This window comes from Puma concolor, chromosome A1 (genome assembly GCF_028749965.1).
Source record: "Puma concolor isolate L17-30 chromosome A1, mPumCon1.1.hap2, whole genome shotgun sequence".
In the NCBI taxonomy this organism is placed as follows: Eukaryota; Metazoa; Chordata; class Mammalia; order Carnivora; family Felidae; genus Puma; species Puma concolor.
Genome location: NC_141667.1, coordinates 117,433,160 through 117,448,208, shown reverse-complemented (window position 1 = coordinate 117,448,208; position 15,049 = coordinate 117,433,160). Strand labels below are relative to the sequence as shown.

Genomic DNA, 15,049 nt, shown 5'->3' with positions numbered 1-15,049 from the left:
TACCTGTTGTGAAGCCAACTACTTAGGAAGGGAGGGAACATGGCTTAGTCCAGGGGTGGGCTAACTATCTGGTACAGCTTGTCCCTATGCCCAACCCATGACCTAACTCTCAGAAAACATTTTGGGCACTGACAGACGCTAAGAGGTGGAGTAAGTGAGTGTGATGCCTGCCTTCCATAGCCATTTCTCATTCCTCCTGTCCTGTCTCGGCTTCACCAAGAGCCTTCATGGAACTATTAGAACTAAGTTCAAATCTCAGAACTCTTATTTATTGTCTATGTCACTTGGACAATTTATGTGTCTCTGCGTCTCAGTCTTTTCATCTGTGAAATGGAATGTGGACCAAATGAGAAACTAAGTTTAAAAAGCCAAGTACAAGGTTTACCATGTGTTAGCAGGCATCTGATTCCTTTTCTTTGTTTTTTCTTTCCTTCTTTTATTTCCTACTCATGTCCTTTCTGATACCTGTAGTTTCCCTAACTCAACTAGAGTTGCTTGTTTGTATCTATTTTGGAGATTGGAATACAGGCTAATATTTGTTTGAGAAAAGTGCTCTGTGGTAAAAAAAAAAAATTTTTTTTATAAAAAATCAAATAAAATGAAACCATACAGCTGCTAGCCACCACACAATGATTTCACTTTTTATTTTTTTATGTATACACAATTTTTGTATTTCTACAAAAAAATAAGAATTCTAGACCCAGATTAAGGGAAATTTCTAGGGTGCACCGTGTCACAGTAAGTTATTGACAAAGCTGGGGTTACCACTAGGAATCCTGACAACTCATATCACTATAGATCTCCTCTGTAGCTTCTTTTCCAACATCTTCTTTCTCCTCCACTCCTGTCCCTGACACATAATTAAAATGATCAGTCAGGGGAGGCACACCCAAATTGCTGTAACATCCCTGGGCTAACCGAGCTAAAATTTTCCCTGTCAATGTTACTCAGGTCTGTCTGAGAATCTTAGCCTCCACAGTAAATCTAGTCAACCAGATTCTTTGATTGAACTCAACTAATCTCAGTTCCAAAATAATAACACAGTCACCACTCAATTGGTCAATCCCTGAAAATCCTTTGTCTGAGCAAAAGCGAGCTGCTTCTGTGCTCTGTAAAGTCTGTGGAGATCAGAAAGGTTTACTGGTAAGTTCCAATTCTGCCCTTACTGGTCACATTGAGAGAGAGGCTCCTTCAGTAAGATCTATTCTCCTCCACATTCTCTTCCCCTTCTTTCTCCTTCATGAGAAACTAATCAGTGATGTTTTAAAATATAAAATACAAGCAAATACAAACCAAAAAATGAATTATACAAACATACCAATTTTAACAAAACTATTTCTAAATATTGCTAGTCATATGTTTTCACATGTAGGCATATATTTGCTGAATTTTAATCAAGTAGGATTTTTAAGAAATAAAATTTTGGAATTTGAAGACATTATACCTTTCTGTTATCATTTTATGCCTGAGTTATAATTTTTACCTCTTAAGTTCTTATGGTTACTTTTTTCCCACCTAGGAAAGTACTTGTAAATTAAGGTAGTTCGTATTTGTCTCTGGGCCTTTCAGATAATTTGTTTAGATTTTTACTTATTTGTGTTTGAATCAGTTCATGTAATTTACTGTTTTTGTTGTTACCTTCTCTCTACTATAAGAGAGAAAAATCTACCCACTTTTTGTGCTTAGATTCCTCCCATCAAAAATCAACCCTGATACTTTCAGAATAAGGTGCTCTTCCAGTTCAAGAATTTTCCTCCTACAGAAATCCTTTCTCTCTTGCATCATCAATTTCTACTTCACTAGTATGTCATTTTTTCACTTTCCAACTCTAATATCCAGTCCATCTACAACTGTCATTGGTGTTGCCTCCAAAGTATATCCCAAATATGACTCCTTTTTACCATTTTCATTTCTACCACCCTCGTCTAATTCCTCATAATCTTTAATGTATTTGGTCTGTGTAGAGACTTTATTTTTTAATTGATTGATTCATTTATTTATGATTTAGGTTGCCAACTGTGTAGGATATTACGTTCATATGTGTGTATGTATGTGTTCCTGAGTTACCTATTCTGTTTAGATGAGTTCATTGCTTTAATAACTAATAAGGCAGGTCCCCTTTCTTAATTCATCTTTTTCAAAGTTGACTTACCTATGTATAGACCTATATTTCCCCCCTATATTACAAATAAACAGTTTATTCAGTTTATGAAAAAATCTAACTTGAGTTTGGGAACCCAAAGTGATTAGGGATACAAAGAATTTATAAATTTGAGTAAATTGACTTTTTTAAAATGTTTATTTATTTTTAAGAGAGAGACAGAGTGTGAGTGGGGGAGGGGCAGAGAGAGGGAGACAGAATCTGAAACAGGCTCCAGGCTCTGAGCTGTCAGCACAGAGCCAGGTGTGGGGCTTGCACTCACAAACCACAAGATCATGACCTGAGCAGAAGTTGGACGCTTAACCGACTGAGCCACCCAGATGCCCCTAAAATTGACTTTTTATAGTAGTAACTTGACCAACTCAAGAGCACAGAATACCTTATCATTACTTCATAATACTTTCTGTGTACTTCATGAAATCTATATTCTCCACAGAGATTTTTATGATTTTTGCTAATACCTACAAAATTTGTAATTTTATTGCTATTTTGATTGGTATTTTATTTATGGTATTTCTTTCGGTTATTGCTGGTATAGAAAAATTCTTTTGATTTCTACAGGTTAATCTTACACTGAATAGCTTTATAGCATTTTCTGTTAATTCTGATAGTTTATCTATTAATTTTATCATTTTTTCTTGGTAGTTCATCACATTATCTGCATAATAAGAGATTGTAGGTGTTTCATAACTTTCTTTTGCATTTCATCACTCCTTTATTTCTTTTTCTTTTCTTGTATCATTGGTCAGGATCTAGAATTCAAAAGTTAAATAGTAGTGATGATAATGAACATCAGATTGCCCTCTCTTCATATATTAAAAGGAATATATCTAAAGTTTCTCCACTAAGTATGTTTACTGTAGGTGTTTTTTAAATAAACTATAGCAGGTTTAGAAAAATTTCTTTCTGTTCTTAATATTCTAAATCTGTTTTGATCATTGTCAAATGCCTTTTCTGCAACTATTGAAATAGTTTTCTAATTTTCTTCTTTCAGTCTATTAATGTAATAAATTTCTTGATAAATTTCTAATGTTAAACTATTCATGTTTTCTTAGGGTAAATCATACTAACCTTAATATATTTTTAATATTTTTAATACACTGTTGAATTATAGTTAGTATTTTATTTAGAAAATTTGAAACTATTTTCCTAAGTAAAATGAGTGTGTACTTTTCTCTTTTTAATTATTCTTATCTGGTTTTGAAATCAATATCAAATTACCCTGAGAAGTGGCACTTAAGGCTATAGCTGAATAACAATGTTAGCAAATCCTTTCCCCAAAAAGCAACTATAAATCTAGACAAAATTGACCAAACCAACCCTTATAGCATCTGGAAATTGACCAGTAGCCTATGTCAATCTGATAAGCATTTATGCTTGAAAAACTGCTGAACTTTGATTTAGAACAATGGGAGTCTGTGATGTTCTTCTTAAGGAAACTCCCATCTCACTCTTGTTGTTGGGTTGGTATAGAATGTCCACCAGTTGGGCAGACTATGAGGGTCAGCAACCGCACTGTCTTATTGAAGTAATTTAGAGCAGTGGGCAACAATTATATCCAGAGGTGTTTTCAGTAGATGTCATGATCTTCACCCAGAGTAAAGACAATGCCCTGAAGTGGTAACATGGTTGAGGCAAGCATATTTCTGGCTGAGTCTTCATACATAGGCAACAGAGAGCAAAGAAAGACTGAGCAATTCACAAAGTCTTCGTTAGCCATAGATATTGTGCACAAGCATTTAGAAAACATACATGAAAAAATCCAAGTGGAAAGCAAATGCCGAGGTAGATGTAAATGTATTCTGAACTTTGAATATCCTCCTCAATATACACAGGCCTATCTGTAGGGGATGGAAGCCTTACTAGCTTGAGATGTTTGAGCACAAACTGTTTCTAATCATTGGCCATCTGCTAAGCTATAGAGATATGGAAAGAAAAACCTAAAGACCCAATCTTAAAAAAATAAAAACTATAAACATTTTCTTAGCAGATGTATCAACAACTGTACATTGTGGGACAGCAAGAAATCAGAGAGTTAGCCCAGCCGAAGATGCAAATACGCAACACAACAGCAAAAATATTCTTTATAGTGAAATCATTATCCAAAATGTCTAGCCATCAACAAAAATTATGAAATATGAAAATAGTAACTGGAATGTATGACCCCTACTCAGGGGGAAAAAAAGCCAATGGAAACTATCTGAATGCCTCTGGGGGTTAGGTTTTGCAGACAAAGGCTTGAAGCAGCTATTTTAAAAGTGTTTAAATAGTTCAAACACTATTTAAATAATTAAAGGAAAGTATAATAACAAAGAATAAATAAATGCACATTTTCAGTAAATAGAGATAGAGACGGAGATAGACAAAGATAAATATCTCAAATAGAAAATCTGGAGTTGATAGCATAATTCACACAAAAAACTCAGTAGAGAGGCTCAAAAGAAGCTCTGAGGCTGCATAAAAAAGAATTAGTAAACTTGTAGAAAGATAAATAAAAATTAACAATGGAAGTAGAAAAAATATTGGTTAAAAATGGACACAAAGAGTCCCTGAGGTAGTAAGCATGTCAATACATGTGCAATAGAAATACCAAAAATAAAAAATATCAAATAAACAGAACAATTATATGAAGGAATAATGGCCTAAAATGTATCAAGTTTGATTTCTAAAAACTTACTCTTCACATTCAATAATTGCAACAAGTCCCAAATAGTATGAATACAAAGAGATCAACACCTAGGCCTATCATGATTAAAATGCTGAAATCAAGAGAAAAAATTTTAAGTGGAAAAAGAAAAATGACACATTGTATATAGTGGTTTCAATTAATGACTGGCTTCTCATCTAGAATAATGAAGGCCAGAACACAATGTTATGACATGCTTGAAGTACTGAAAGAAAAAAAATGTTTATCCATATTCTATATTCACCAAAATTAACCAATAAAAATTAAGTCAAATAAAGACATTTCCAAATAAGTGAAATTGGAGAAAATTTATTGCCTTCAGACCTGTTTTACAAGTAATAATAGGGTAGTCTTTTAGATGAAAGGAAATGACTTCCAGATGGTAACTTGGATTTATAGAAAGAAGTGAAAAGAACCAGAAATGGTAAACACATGGGTTAAAATGAACTACTTTATAAATATATTTCCCTTATTTTTACCTAGTTTCTTTTAACAATATAATATTTTATAAAGCATTAACTATGACACTGTTTTATTGGGTGTATAGATAAAATATTTAAGATAACCATAGTACAAAGGGGAATAAAGAAAATGGAGCTATACAGGGGCAAAATGTCTATATTTTACCAGAATTAAATATTAATCTGTAATAGATTGGGATAAACTGGGGTGAATATGATAATCACTAGAATAAGCAGCAATAAAATGATATATATAATAAATATGTAAAATCAACAGAAGCATTAAAAAGACATACTAGAAGTATTTAACCCAAAAGAAGGCAGTAGTGGAAGAACAGAGAAGTAAAAAGGGTAAGAGTATATTGAAAACAAGCAGAAACATAGCAAATATAAATACAACTATATCAATAATTATACTAAATGTAAATGATTTAAACATTCTGATCAAAAGTCAGAGATTGTTGTTTTATTAAAAAAAAAGCTACTATAACTATCTCCAATAGATACTCCTTAGATCTACAGACACAGGAGTCTGAAATGAAGAGTGATACCATGACAAGTATAACACTAAAGAGCAGGATTTGCTATACTACTATCTAACAAAATAGACATTAAGTCAAATATTATTGGAGACAAATAGGGACCTTTTATAATTTTATCTTTTTAATGTTTTTATTTTTATTTTTGAGAGAGAGAGCATGGGCAGGCAGAGAGAAAAAGGATGACAGAGGATCCAAAGTGGGTTCTGCAGGCTCTGTGCTGAAAACAGCGAGCCCGACGCAAGGCTCACACTCACGAACTGTGAGATCATGACCTGAGCTGAAGTCAGACACTCAACCAACTGAGCCACCTAGGTACCCCAGGAAATTTTATAATTTTAAAAGTATTAATACATCAGGAGATATAACAATTATAACTGCTCTTACTCACAGAAGCTCAAAATGTGTGAAACTAAATATGCTATAAGTAAAGAAAGAGACAATTCAACAATAATAGTCAGAAATTTTAATACTCTACTTTTAAAAGTTGAAAGAGCCAACTAGAGAAAATACCATCAAAGATATAGAATACTTGAACAACACTATGAATTAACTGAAATATAGGGAGTATTTCCCCAATGATTGCAGAAGGTACATTCTTTTTAAGAAACAATGGAACATTCTATAAGATATCTATCTCAACAAATCTATTATTTTTTTGAGAGAGAGTGAGAGAGAGTGTAAGTGTGGGAGAAGGAGGAGAGGGAGAGAGAGAGAATCTTAAGCAAGCTTCATGCTCAGCCCAGAGCCCAATGCAGGGCTGATCCCACAACCCTGGGATCATGACCTGAGCAGAGATCAAGAGTTGGGTGTTCTACCAACTGAGCCACCTGGGAGCCCGTATCTCAATAAATTTAAAAGAATTAAAATCATACAAAGTATGTTTTCTGAAAAATAGAATTGAATATAAAACCAGCAAGAGAAAGAAATTCTGGAAATTCCCAAATATTTGCATGTTAAGCAAATTTTTAAAAAAAATTGATGGATAAAAGAAACACTCCTGACAGATATTAGAACACAAGTTGAATTGAATAAAATTTTTAAAAACATAGCAATTCGAAACTTAGGCATTTAGCTAAAGCATTCTATAGAGCTCTAAATGCATAAATCAGAGAAGAAAGTTCACAAGTTAATCATCTTAACTTCCGCATTAAGAAGCTTAGAAAGGGGCGCCTGGGTGGCGCAGTCGGTTAAGCGTCCGACTTCAGCCAGGTCACAATCTCGCGGTCCGTGAGTTCGAGCCCCGCGAGTTCGAGCCCCGCGAGTTCGAGCCCCGCGTCGGGCTCTGGGCTGATGGCTCAGAGCCTGGAGCCTGTTTCCGATTCTGTGTCTCCCTCTCTCTCTGCCCCTCCCCCGTTCATGCTCTGTTTCTCTCTGTCCCACAAATAAATAAACGTTGAAAAAAAAAAAAATTTTTAAAAATAAAAAAAAAAAAAAAAAAAAAAAAAAAAAAAAAAAAAAAAAAAAAAAAAAAGAAGCTTAGAAAAAGAAGAGCAAGCTAAATCTCAACCAAGCAGAAGGAAGGATATAATAAAGACTAGAGCAGAAATCTATAAAATACGAAACTTTATTAAAACAATAGGAAAAGTTAATAAACCAAATATTGGTTCCTTGAGACAAATCTTTAAGTAAATTGACCTAGAGAGAGAGAGAGAGAGAGAGAGAGAGAGAGAGAGAGAGAGAGAAGACAATACTTACCAAAATCAGGAATGCAATTTGGGATATCAATATATGCCCTGGAGAAATTATAAGGATTATAGTAGAGTATTACGAATAAATTTGTGCCACAAAAAAGTAGACAACTGACATGAAATGGAAGAAATCCTAGAAATAAATGAATTATTAAAAACTGACCCCAAAATTAGAACATCAAAATACATGTATAGCAAGCAAAAAAAATTGAATCCATGATTAAATCAAAGAAAAGTTCAGACTTTAGTGGTGATCCCCAGCAAATAATGAAAGAAGAAACAGTATCAATATTTTATAGACTCATTCAGGAAGTAGAAGAAGTAACACCATACAGTATTATTTTGATACAAAATCCAAAGGAAGTGGAGCATGTGGGTGGCTCAGTTGGTTAAGCATCCAACTTGAGCTCAGGTCATATTTCAGTTTGTAGGGTTCGAGCCCTGCATCAGATTCTGTGCTGACAGCTCAGATCCTGGATCCTGCTTCAGAGTCTGTGTCTTCCTCTCTCTCTGCCGCTCCTCCAGTCTATCAAAAATAAATAATAAACATTATTTAAAAGTTTTTAAAAAACAAAGGAAGATAACACAACTACAGAAAAACTACTGGCAAATATTACTTATAAACGTACATGGAAAAATGTTTAACAAAATATTAGCAAACAGAATCCACGACATAAAAAAGATAAAACCATGACCAAGTAGGAATTACTCTAGGAATGCAAGATTGGTTTAACAACAGAAAATCTATTACACCACATTGATAAAGGCAAAACTACACGATTATTTTAATAGATGCAGAAAGGCATTTAACAAAATTCCACACTCATTCAAGATAAACACACTCTCTTTCACACACACACACATACACACACACACACACACACACACACACACACACACCTACCAATAGACAAAAGTTTCTCAGCTGATAAAGGACATCTATGATAAACCTATAACTAAAATCATACTTAATGATTAGAGGCCAAAGAGATTGAGAAGAAAGCAAAGATGGTTGTTCTTACCGCTCTTATTCAACACACCACTTCTATTCAACATTGAACTGGAGGGTATAGCCAATTTATTAAGCAAAATGTTTTAGTTAATTAAAGACATTCTGCTTGGGAAAAAAAACCAATTTTTTTCATTGTAGGAACATGATACTATATATAGAAAATCCAAAAAGAAAATAAACTAGAACTAATAAATGAGTTTAGCAAGATTTCAGCATGCAAATAAATAATGCAAATTCAATTTTATTTCTGTATACTAATGATGAACAATCGAGAAATTATTATCAAGATGACAATTCTCCCAAAAGTAATCTATAAATTCAACATCTTCCCTACCAAAATCCTGTAGCAAGCTTTTTCTTTGGTAGAAATTGACATTCATGAACATTCATGATTCATGGAAAGAGGTCAAAATACAGTATCAATATTAACAGGAGTTGAGAACCTCCATGGACGACTTTCAAGGGTTTAAGACTTCAGCAGAGGAAGCAACTATAGATGGGATGGAAAGAGCAAGAGAACTAGAATTAAAAGTGGAGGCTGAGATCTGACTAAATTTCTACAATCTTGTGATGAAACTTGAACGGATGAGGAGTCACTTCTCATGGATGAGCAAAGAAAGTAATCTGAGCTGGAATCTACTCCTGGTGAAGACGCTGTGAGGATTGTTGAAATGACAACAAAGGACTTAGAATATTCCATAAATTTAGTTGATAAAGCAGTGGCAGGGTTTGAGAGGACTGCCTTCAATTTTGAAAGAAGTCCAAATGGCATTGCATGCCACAGAGAAATCATTCATGACAGGAAGAGCTCATCGATATGGCACACTTCCTCGTTGTCTTATTTTAAGAAATTGCAACAGCCACACCAGCTTTCAGCAACCACCACCTTGATTATCAGCAGCCATTGATACTGAGACAAGACTCTCAACTAGCAAAAAGATGAAGACTCACTGAAAATTGAGACGATGATTAGCATTTTTTAGCCAAAAAAAAAAAACCTATCTTTTAATTAAGGTATGTACATGGTGTTTTTTAGACGTAATGCTATTGCACACTTAAAACACTAGCATAGTGTAAGCATAACTTTTGCAGGTACTGGGAAATCAAAAAATTCATTTGACTTGCCTTATTGCAGTATTTGCTTTATGGTGGTGGTCTGGAACCAAACCTGCCATGTCTCCAAAGTATGCCTATACAAACATTTGGGCTTCAAATGAAATCCTTGAAACAACAGAAAAGCAACTATGGACTGGGAGAAAATTTCTGATTTTCATATATTCATATATTGGGTAAAAGACTTCTATCTGCAATATATAAGGACCGCTTACAGCTCAGACATAAGAAGACAATTCAATTAAAAAGAGCTGTTACACTGGGGCGCCTGGGTGGCGCAGTCGGTTAAGCGTCCGACTTCAGCCAGGTCACGATCTCGTGGTCCGTGAGTTCGAGCCCCGCGTCAGGCTCTGGGCTGATGGCTCTGAGCCTGGAGCCTGTTTCTGATTCTGTGTCTCCCTCTCTCTCTGCCCCTCCCCCGTTCATGCTCTGTCTCTCTCTGCCCCAAAAATAAATAAAACGTTGAAAAAATAAATAAATAAATAAATAAATAAATAAATAAAAAAGAGCTGTTACACTAAAAACATCTTAATGGCTAGTGCACACTTAAAAAGATGTTTTACATTGCTATTATGTAGGGAAATGCACATTAAAACCACAATGAGGTGCCATTACACACCCACTACAATGGCTATAATCATAAAGACAAAAAAAAAAACAAAACCCAAAATGTTTTTAAGATTGTGGAGAAACTGGAACACTTGCAGATTTCTGGTAAGAGTACTCGAGAGTGCAGCTACACTGGGGGCACCTGGGTGGCTCAGTGGGTTTAGTGTCTGACTCTTGATTTCGACTCAGGTCATAATCTCAGGATCGTGGGATCGAGCCCCAAGTGGGGCTGCACGCTGAGTGTGGAGCCTATTTAAAATTCTCTCTCCCTCCCCCTCTATCTGCCTCTAGTTCCCTAAGGGGGGTGAAAAATGCCACTACTCTAGAAAAGAGGTGGTCACTTTCTTAGGTGAAACATAATTGACCATATGACCTAGCAAGTTTGGCCCTAGGAATCTGCCCCACTGATGTGATAACATATGTCCATACATATGCCATGCATGTGAATGTTCATAACAGCATTCTTTTTAATAATCCCAAACTAGAAATGATCTAAGTGTCTGAAAGTCCACTGGTAATGGAACAAAATGAGCTACATTTATAGAATGAAATATTATTCTGAAATAAAAAGAAAGTTATGATATGGATGAACCTCAAAAACATTAGGCAAAGTGAAAGCCAGAGTCAAATAATTGCATATTTATGATTCCATTTATAAGAAATATAGAGGAAAGGTAAATTTATAGTCAGAAAATTCTGTGGTTGCCTAAGGTTAGAGCTGGGAACTGGGATTAACTGTTCGTGGTCATAGTGGAAATCCCTTGGGGTGACAGACTTATTCTAAAACTGAGTTACGGTGATGGTTGTAAAACTCCATAAATTAACCCAAAATCATTGAATTGTACACTTAAAATTCATGAATTTTATGTTAAGTAAAACCTCAGTAAAACTGTAATTGTTTTTCAGTTTACACGCTTTCTCAATTTTTGGAATAACATAAATTATTATTATTCAATATAAGTTTTCCTCTTAATTTAAAACTTTAGAAAAATGGATTTTAAGGCTATTAGGACTGTGGCATTTTGGGGAGGGATTATCTCAGACCAGTATATCAGTTGGATTAATGCTTTTGGTCTGTTCAACTTTTCTTATTAAACAATGGAGAGTGTTTTACACTTTTTTTTAAGCCATGTCTCCATTTTGGTTTTCAGATGTTTTAGCATATGGATACTCCTAATATGCTTTTATTGTATGTATATCTCAACATTTACACAGTTATTTTCAATGGTCATTGCTTGTATTTTTTATTGCCATCTTCTCTTTCTCATATCAATTGTACTAGAAATCTATCTTACCAGCTGTTTTTGTTTATCTTCTCTATTGTTTATGTTATCTGTGTCACTCATTCTTGTTTCTTTAACCTTGTTCTCCTGCACATCTTATAATGGATTGTACAATACCTCGTTTAAAATTTTTAACTTTTAAAATTCTATGACTGGGGTACTTAAAGATATTAATGACTATCTAAAGATTGGTACTTTAAGTGTTTCCATTTGTCATTCTTTGCCAAACATTCTTTAATTTTCCTCCCTTGCAAAGTTATTCAGTAATACATTCTTTATATTATTGATTTGATTATTTGATTTTTGCCTATTTTAAATTAACTTTGATTTTATTGAATTTTGGTCAGAGAACATAGATCATATGACATTGATCCTTTGGAATTTCCTAACACTTTTTTAGTGACCTAATAAGTATTCAACTTTTATAAATGTTTCTTATGTCTTGGAAAAAGTGTTTATTTTCTGTGTCATGGATGTAGTTTTCTATCAAAATCTAATGGCTTAAGCATCTTAACTTTTTACTCTTGATCTATCAATTTCTGAGAAGTGCATGCTAAAGTCTGTAACTCCAGCTACTGATTTATCTAATTCTTTTTTTTTTTAATTTTTTAAAATATTTTTTTTTTTTTAAGAGAGAGAGACTGACGGGGCGGGGGGCGGGCAGAGAGAGAGGGAGACACAGAAACCCAAGCAAGCTCCACGTTCCAAGCTGTCAGCACAGAGGCCAATGCGGGGCTTGAACCTATGAACAGTGAGATCATGACCTGAGCTGAAGTCACTTGACTGAGCCACCCAGGCACCCCTATCTAATTCTTTTTTTTTTTTTTTTTTTTTTAGTTTATTTTTGAGAGAGAGAGAAAGAGAGACAAAGAGAGACAGAGAGAGGGAGGAAGAAAATCCCAAGCAGGCTCCATGCTTTCAGCCCAGAGCCCGACGCAGGGCATGATCTCATGAACTGTGACATCATGACCTGAGCCAAAATCAAGGGTTGAATGTTCAACCGACTGAGCCACCCAGGCGCCCCCTGGTTATCTAATTCTATCACATTCTGATGGTTGTAGTTTGACATAGTTAAAGCCTGTTTAATTAACTGAATGAATGCTCAGTGATTACTATGTCTTCATGTTCTGCTTTTTCTTTTACTTTACATAGAGTCCTTCTTTGTCACTTATGATGCATTTTGAACTGAATTCTATATTTTTCGTATTAATATTACTGCATTTTTACCTTGTATCCTTTCTTATCCTGTTGTTTTAGTATCTGTGTGTTTTTTAATGTTAACTTTTCTCTTATCATCCATACCTGATTTGATCCTAATTTTTAAAATCCAATAACAAATTATATTTTAACTTGTGTGTTTAGCCCATTTACAGTTTGTTATTTCTGTTTTTCTAGGACTTGGTTCTCCTAATGTTTCATAGTTTCAGTTACCAGACTTTAATAAAAACATATTTTAAAAGTAGTCTCTTCTTTCCAGCTTTTGTGTGATGATGAGTTAAAGGTCGCATATCTATTTTTGTTCTTATTATGACTACCCTTAACCAAATATCCATATTTATAATTATTTATCACTATTGCTAACATCTTTGTTTATTGTCAATATCTGTATTTTCTCCCCTAACATATGTTAGGCTAGTCTGGTTTGCTTAAAATTCCCTAAACCTCCCCCAATTTGTTATTGACCAGATGCTATTTTTGATTTGCTATGTCTATTTCTCTTTCTCTTGTTTTTTCAGTTTTCATTAGTTCTAGAAATGTTCCCTATTTCTTCAAATATTATTGTCTATATATGTTTGCCTCCTTTGGGGGACTTCTAATTCTATTCACCATGTTCTTTAAATTTTTTATTTTAAATTTTGTTTTCCTTTATCATTGCCTTTTATTAGAGTTTCTTGATCTGATTGTCTGGTTCACAAATTCATTAGGTATGTGCACCTATCCTTTTATTCTTTATATTGTTTTATTTATTGCCGTTTAAATATTTCCATATCTAAAACTTCCAGTTTTTTCCCATTATAACTTTTTTCCTATTTCACGTTGAAGATGTTTTATCTCTCTAAAGCATAGTTACACTCTTGATGAATTATTTTTCTATGCATTTTAATAATTCTGCTTCAACTGATACTGAATATTGCTCACATTACCATATTTCTTTTACTTTGTTTTGCTTCTCATGTATACAAATATTTTTACTCTTACGATTTCATGATAGCTTTAGTTACTTTTTCTGCTACAGTGAGTGAGATGGTGTTTAAGGCCACACTTCAGGCTCTGCCTCTCCTGTTGAGTGTAAGGATAGGAAAAGGGATGAAGCCCAGATCAGAATGTTCTGGAACCAGTGTTACTCCTCCAGTTTGTTCCCTACTCCACAGGTTAGAAATCCATCTGTCCACTCTCAGAATCTGTTAGCAATAGGAAGAGGTGTTCTCTGTAGGTTGTGATCTACCAGCCCTTGGAGTTTGGAGGGGGAGGAGGAAGTGGAGTAGTAACTACCTGCACCTGTTCTCATCACCTCACAGCTGGGCTCTTGATCGGCCCTGTCATCACCCTGCCAACACCTGTGACCTAGTATGCTGCCTTTGCTTTTGCTGGTGAAGGGGAATCACAGTGATTGTCCCAAGTTAATAAAATCAATCCCTATCACCCATGCTTCTGTCGTTTCTCCAGAAATGACCTTAGAGAGAAAGCCAGCAGCTCTCCTGCTTTTTCCTTCTACTTCAACCACACTTCTTGGTGCCTCTTAAACAGGACGATCTAGTTCCTATCACAAATCCTTTGCAATTGTAGTTTCTCTATGCCTGAAATAGTCTTCCCTCAGATCTTCAGTGGCTGGCTCCTTCTCATTAATCCCATCTCACCTCAAATGTTACCTTTACAGAGAGACCATTCTCGACAGTGTATTTAAAATCGCCACTATTGTGGGTATTGTTCAGTTCATTTTTCATAGCATTTATTATAATTTAAAATGATTGTATTTATGGTCTTTGTCTTCTCATCAGAATGCAAATGAACAAATGAACAACCGAAAAAGTGAAATAACACATAGAGCCATTACTTACCCTGTTTTGCCTCTATTTTAACTTCTTCCTAAACATATGACATGAATAGTTGGGCATGTCCCATAGCTTTTCTTTACTATTCTACATTCTTTTTCCTTTTTTATTGTCTTTCCGAAGTCCTCAATGTCACCTTTGGTTCACAAATTCATTATATATTTGTATCCATTGTACTTTTATTCTTTGTATTGTGTGACATACTAGGTCACAGGTCTATACATTGTAAGTTTTCCGCATTTACATTTAAAATATTTTTGTTATGGGGGCGCCTGGGTGGCGCAGTCGGTTAAGCGTCCGATTTCAGCCAGGTCACGATCTCGCGGTCCGTGAGTTCGAGCCCCGCATCAGGCTCTGGGCTGATGGCTCAGAGCCTGGAGCCTGTTTCCAATTCTGTGTCTCCCTCTCTCTCTGCTCCTCCCCCGTTCATGCTCTGTCTCT

At 34.8% G+C, this 15,049-nt stretch overlaps 1 protein-coding gene across 2 annotated transcripts in view; it reads left to right on the top strand.

Moving 5' to 3' along the window:
• Positions 1-15,049, top strand: part of SPINK5 (serine peptidase inhibitor Kazal type 5) — a 76,805-nt gene that overhangs the window by 7,726 nt on the left and 54,030 nt on the right. The window lies entirely within an intron of this gene.